Source organism: Pteropus vampyrus, unplaced genomic scaffold, assembly GCF_000151845.1.
Source record: "Pteropus vampyrus isolate Shadow unplaced genomic scaffold, Pvam_2.0 Scaffold168, whole genome shotgun sequence".
Lineage (NCBI taxonomy): Eukaryota > Metazoa > Chordata > Mammalia > Chiroptera > Pteropodidae > Pteropus > Pteropus vampyrus.
Genome location: NW_011888949.1, coordinates 1176693 through 1183273, shown reverse-complemented (window position 1 = coordinate 1183273; position 6581 = coordinate 1176693). Strand labels below are relative to the sequence as shown.

The window sequence follows — 6581 nt, the reverse complement described above, 5'->3', positions numbered from 1 at the left end:
TGCGTGCTGGAGCCCTGCTCGCCGCCGCCGGCGCCACCGGGGGCTGGTTCAGGCGGGAAAGAGTAGGCTCGCGACATAAGAGGGGCCACGGCAAACGGGCACGTGACTCATTAGGTTAAGAATCGTGAGGTTCAGTCGAGTGTGTTTATCGACACGTGTGAAGGAAAAAACCAAGATGGAACAAAACCGTACTTTGCTGTTTTTTAAGAAAATGCAGGTTATACGGGGTTAGTAATAGAAATCATCGCCACGGGTTTTATTTAGTGTTCGGCGAGGTGTATTTTGTCGTAGGTTATATTTTCGGTTGTCTTTTAAAAGCAATTATTTTTTTACTCTGGGCTGTTATCAAGAATTGCAGTGTGTCAGAGGAAAAGACGGAGCGCGACACGGTCACAGCGGTGCTCGACGGAATTCGCGGCGGCGTTTTGCCGGTGGCGCGCCGAGCGTGCTCTCTGGTCTGTGGGGACGCGCGTCCCACGCGTTCAGGGCGTCTGCGCCGCTTGCTCCGCGTGTTCTGGGCGAACAGGACACTTGGCGAGGAGCAGGGCAGCCCCGCAGCACTGGCTCCGCTGCCCTCTGGCAGGCGACGTGACGCGCCGGCCGTCCCTGCCTCTGGAGCTGAACACTCGTGCTGCTGTTCAGCCTCAGGGTAGCTGTTTGGTGGCTTCGCCCTTGTCCCTGTCAGACACTCGATGGCGCTGGAGGCCTCGCTCTTGCTGACACGAGCTTCACCTCGTCGCTTTGCTCGCCTTACGCCAGCGCCCCCAAGGGCGGCACACGCGTCGGGTCCGCGTCTGTGTTTCGCGCTGGGTTTGGAGTCACCGCCGCTGTGTCCTCCATGTGGTTCCGGTCGCCCGCACTCTCCTCGTCCCTCTACTCGGTCAGCGGCTTCTCCTCGGTCCCCGGTGCCGCTCTTTGTCCGTGTCCATTTCTCCTTCCCACGCGAGCGCCTCAGGCCTCGGTGCCTGCACCGCTGCGTTCACCTGTCCTCGGTCATCCGCCTGTCGCTTGGCTTCCGTTACCATCGATGTGCTGCCGACCTGCCCTCTGACCTCCGGCCTTCTGGACCCAGCGTCTCGTAGACGCTCCCACGCGGGTGTCACAGGCGTCCTGCACATATCTCGACCAACGTCCCCTGGAGACCTCGTTCCCCGGTCCTGCTGCTGCACAGTCGCCCCCCGTCTGGGCGGCAGACCCGTTCCCCCAGGCGCTCGGGCCAGTTCCTGGGGTCTTTCTCGACTTCCGCGGGGATCCCTTCCGCAGCGCTGTCATCCCTCGCTTTCGAGCCCCTCCGCACCTGCGCTGTCACCGCCCTGCTCTGAGCGGTGTCCCCCCGGGTAGGTTTGCAGCCGGTCCCTGAGCAGCCTCAGCGCCCCATCTCTGGCCTCGCTTGAGGACGTGCGCCCGGCCTTCTCAGCTGTGGCCCAGAGTCCCCAGTGGCGTCGGTTTCATTGTGAAGAGCGGGTCTTCCCGGGGCCCCTCGGTACCCCGGGCCGGCTCCTCTCCTGCGGCCTCCCTGCAGCTCCGCCGGGCGCTGTGTCGCCACCTGCCCCACGTGCGTGCGCAGTTCCCCTCCGCCTCCTGTCCCTCAGGTCGTCACCGGGCACCCCCTCGTGGGAACCCGGCGGGCGCGGCCGCCTGTCCCCCTCCTGCTCTCTCTCGGCCCCCAGCGCGGTCCCCTGCGCGTCCTGCTCTGCTGTCCGCGTGGCCTGTCCTGTCCCTGCCCTGGCGCAGCAGCGCCGCGGGCCGCAGCTGTGCGGTCTTCCTTCCTCTGTGCCCCGATCCCGCGACGCCAGACGCGCGGCGGGTCGGCTGAGCAAGGGGCACATGCAAAGCTGGGGGTTGTCATCGTCAGCGTAGAAGTGAGGAGGGAAGGAGAAGCGGCATTGGTGGCGGGCCACAAGGACAGTGTCCAGGCCTGCCCCCAGACCGGCCGGCGGAGGGCTGCGGGGCCGGTCACACTGGGTGTCACGAGGAGGCACAAATACGGTGGCTCTCCCCTGTTGATGAGCCGGAATACGAGCTCCCTGAGGAGTAGCCCGACAAAGCCCCATTACAGCAGCTGAGGAAGAAAACCCTTTGTAACTCCTGCCCAGGATGACGAGGGCACGTGTGTCATTAGCATGTGTAAGTGTTTAGGTCATGCAGCATTAATTGAAATAATTAGCCCCCGTGCGTGTGCGTGCGCGTGCGCGCGTGGGCGCGTGTGCCTGTGTGTCGCCCATGGGTGTACTGGGTCGCTTTAGAAGTACCGTAATGAATAGGAATTCTTTTTTGTTGTTTAAGTTCAAAACCTCCACAGTTCCTTTAATGTAATTTATTTAGAAATATTATAGCCTTTGAACTTAATGATTTGATTGAATTTTGTTAGGTACTATTTTCATCTTCACGATGAAACGTTAGTATGTCACTTTTGGCAGCAATTACTTTCCTGCTTGATTCGAATCTCTTTCTAAAGCCTCGGTCCACCGAAGCTTGCGTTAGTTCTTTACTCTTAAGCGCGCAGTGGATGTACTTGTTTCATCGTCCCGTGTCAGGTTGTCATTCCTCAGCATTCTGAAAAGTAAAGGATTTTTAACAAGCGGCATATCCACTTCTCACGGACCTTAGTGACCTGTTAGAAGCATTTTTCATCACCAGTCCCCATATCTTGCTCTTTACGACTGAGGTGTTTGCCAGGCTGTGTCACGAGGGGTTCAGGGTTCAGGGTGGTTGCTTTAGAGGGACGGCATGCTGTCCGAGGCGTTTCCCAGCATCGCTGAGAAAGACGGTTTGCTGATTCGGTCGACATCGGATGTCGTGATGGTGTGAGGGAGCTCACGTCAGACTGTCCCTCGCGTCAGACTGTCCCTCACGTCCTTCACCGCACTGTCGTGGCGGCTCTGCAGGGGCTCTTCCGTAGTTTCCTGTTCACTGTTGGTTGTATCAGTGACGAGAAAATACCTCAGATTTGTCGGGCTTAGACAGGCCGAAGGGATCAGATGTCAGCTTCCATCAAGAGCATACGTGGCAACAGTCAGCGACACTGGACGACTCCTTTGGTCATTCTGTGAGAGAAGAAAGGAGTTAGCAATATAGTGACTCCTGAGCTGACAGAAAAGGATATTAATTCTACTAGTAATAACTAAATGGTTTCCTTCTAATAAGTTATCAACATTTGGGCCCAAGAGTTTGAAACTGTGAGAGAGACCTTGTTATAGTTTATTCAGCTTTTTCAGTTGTATAATCACTTTCAAGACAATAAAATGTGGCCTAAACAGATTATTTGTTGCAAGATGAAATGATTGGCTGAAGGGATGTAAGTTAATAATATCAGTAGATGAGGAATATTTTGGAATAATAACCTATAAAATGATTTTGAGTCAAGTATCATATTCTCCGAAAATTAGAGCGCTCGCTCCATAATAAATGTTGGAAATTCGTTAGCAGAAGATGAATTTCGTATGCATGAGCTACTTGCTCAGCTGTAACCCATTTAGGTGACGGTGTTCTCGGTAGTAGCTTATGTAAATATGAAGTTTAAAAATTATTTTATTATTTATTTTATTTTTTTAGGCGAGGCAATCCTTGGTTGACCTCACAGACTGCAAAGACCTTATCAGCTTACAATCCCTTATTTTTTTATTTTTTATTTTTTACCCCTACAACACCTGGTCATCCTAGGTGGTCTCCCATCCAAGCACTAACCAGGCCCGACCCTGCTTAGCTTCCGAGATCAGACGGGATCAGGCTTGTTCAGGGTGGCATGGCCCTAGACTGAAGTTTAAAAATTAACCTAGTTTAACATCTACCAATAAGTTATATCTAAAGTAGAAAAAAAAAAGCCAAACACTACTTTAATTTTGCATAGTTTATATGATGTTCTTAAAGCTGCTTGTTTAATATTTTCTATCTCGCTTGCTGCCATTTATAATGAAACTATATTAGCATTTTAAAAATTGGGTCAGTTATTGAAAGTTTCATATCATTTGGTTCCATACTTAGCTGTGTTTTTGTGGCCGTGTCAGAGGTAAATGGAAACTATTATCTTAATAAGTATTAGCATTGCAAATGGAATAGGAAGACAGTGTGGGGGTGCGTGGGTGTCTGTCTCCTCTATGGAAAACAACAGTGTTTGTCCGCACTGAAAGGGGCTTCGAGATGCGGCTGTCCCAGCTTTGGCTGTCCCAGGCTCTTGGGAGTCCGCCTGACCAGCAGTGCTCTGCAGGGTGCAGGACTTTTGGGTGCTGGCTTTTGGGGTGGGGACTGTCCGCCTTGCGGGTTGTTAGTGTCTTGGGCTGTAACAGCATAAGTGTTGCCTAAGCGATTGGGAATACTTAGGGGTGCTTTAGTGACCTCGTGTTCCTGGTGATGGAGACCACACTGGTCATTGTAGAGAACAGTCAGAATTTCAAAGAGTTATTACTTAGGTAACAGATTTTCTAATCAACTTCTTTTTGAGGGGTTACATGCTAAATTAGAAAGTTAAATGAGAAAACGATTTGTTTATGTTAGAAGTGTCTGCTTCCACATGGTATTCATCACGAGAATGAGTTTAGTACGCTGGATCGTTTAGGGGGATTGTCGTATTGCTTCACGTTTTGGATTGTTTGTTTATATGCCAAGTTGTACATTTGTATTCGTTTTAAGAAATACAACATTATATATTCTAAATTAAGTAATCGGTCTCTGGCCTTTACCACACGAATGTCTGTTAAGGCTGTCTTATGTATCAGGGAAAGGTATTAGAACAGCTTAGTCGCTGAAGAAATGCTCGACTTTGCGAAATTCTGTTATCTCGGAAGCAAACAATTTTCAATATCACACTAGTTTTTCAGCTTAAGAGTCAAGCCGGGAAAAGTTGCCTTCAGCTATTAGTTTTCCTGAATCCAAAGAGACGGGTGGGGCAGGATCAAAAATACTTACTTGATCAAAGTTATTGGCTCTGAAGTTATTCTTACTGATGTAAGAAAGATGAAAGGTGTTGTTTTTATTGCACGCTAGTAACAGCGTAATTTTGAACTAATTGGTGTTGAACTGCCAGTCACCTGGGGGAATGCAAATAGATAGTCTTACAATTTCCTTTGAGGTAGTGAGATCTTATGTCGAGGCTGGAAGGAAAACAGAATAATACCGTTAAATTGACCTTAAATGAGCTGCTTTGTGGTTTTCTTGGAGAATCCCTTTTTCTTTTTCATGACTAGTCCAAACAGGTTTGGTCTACCGATTTGACTCATTGACTAGACATGCTGACAGTGACCATTTTGGGTTCGTCTTGAAATAAGGTAATGATAATACAGTTCTTCGGGATAGTTTGATGATTTTGTTGGTGCAGCTTAAATTTGTGTAACATTCCAGGATTTGTGTGCAGGTGTCATGATTTCTTACAGCAGCCATGCTTTTCTTCTGGTCCTTTACTGGGGAAGATTCTGCTCAGACAGAAAGCTCCCTCTGCTCACTTAGGGGCTGGTGCATATAGTGAAAGGTGGGAGTGTCTTTGAAATTTGTGTCATTCCGGATGAATCTAGTCACTTAATGAAAGCACGATTTCTTTGAGGAGAGCAAGAATGTATTCTTGATTTTCGTATGCCTTTTATGTGCCTAGCAACGTGTCACCCCGGAATGAACACTCAGCATTTTAGAAATATCACGGTAGTTATTTACTTATTTTTTAAATAGTGCATCGATTGGTCCACACGTTGGTATTGAATTCTGTAGACATCACAGCCTCAGAGCGGGCATCTGTGTCTTTTAATTTTAAATTAGCCACGAGAACACCATGTATTCTGAGACCCGTCCCCTTTCAAACTTCTGGACGCCCGTCAGGTTATGTTTTGTGGCGCTGAACCGTTCGCCAGAATATACTTCTTGACAAGTATGGGGAATGGGATGTGGTCTGGAATTGTATTTGTAATTAATCAGATTTAGAAGTTAAATGGGCACTCGCTACAGATACACAGCATACAATTTATAAAGACTGGGATAAAAGTAAAGTGTACTTATATCTCAGACTGTTATATTTAGAGACACTTGAAAATCTTACAATGCTGTGCCATCTTACTGTAAATCTCGTTATATGGAAATAGCCATTAATTCTATAACTTAATTGTTTCCCCTTTTACTTTGGCTGCCGGAGACTCTAAACGAAGTCTGTAGTCCAAATTTCGTAGTTGTGGGACACACCGCCTGAATGTCTCTACCGTCTTCACCTCCATTCCCTTATAAATTCTATGTTGACGAGTAAAACGATGAAACTCATGAGTCCCGGAAGTCATGTGTGACATCCCAGTGCATCAGGACCTGGGGTTCTCCAGAAGAGAGCGTGCTGGCGCTCTGTCTCCAGTGACGGACAGAGTGAGCAGGAGGCGCAGAGGGCAGTGGCCTCCTTCCCCAGAGGCCTGGCTGAGCCTGGAGTTCCCGGTCCCCAGAGGGCTTGTAGAAGGGGCCTCGGAACCGTCGTTGGTTTGTGCCCCAGCTTCTCGCGTGTGGGTCCGGTCCCTCCGTCCTGTTCCCCGCTTTGAGGAAGGAGTCCTACCAGCACTGCGCTGCTTCCTCCTTGCCAGTGTTTCTGGCCAGTCCCTCCCTGGTCCTCGAGGACAGAC

General features: G+C 49.5%; 1 protein-coding gene and 1 pseudogene across 1 annotated transcript in view; one reads left to right on the top strand and one right to left on the bottom strand.

Annotated features, from left to right (window-relative positions):
- Positions 1-6581, top strand: part of LMBR1 (limb development membrane protein 1) — an 86119-nt gene that overhangs the window by 51996 nt on the left and 27542 nt on the right. The gene's annotated exons all lie outside the window — the stretch shown is intronic.
- On the bottom strand, positions 3639-3757 carry LOC111745889 (annotated as a pseudogene).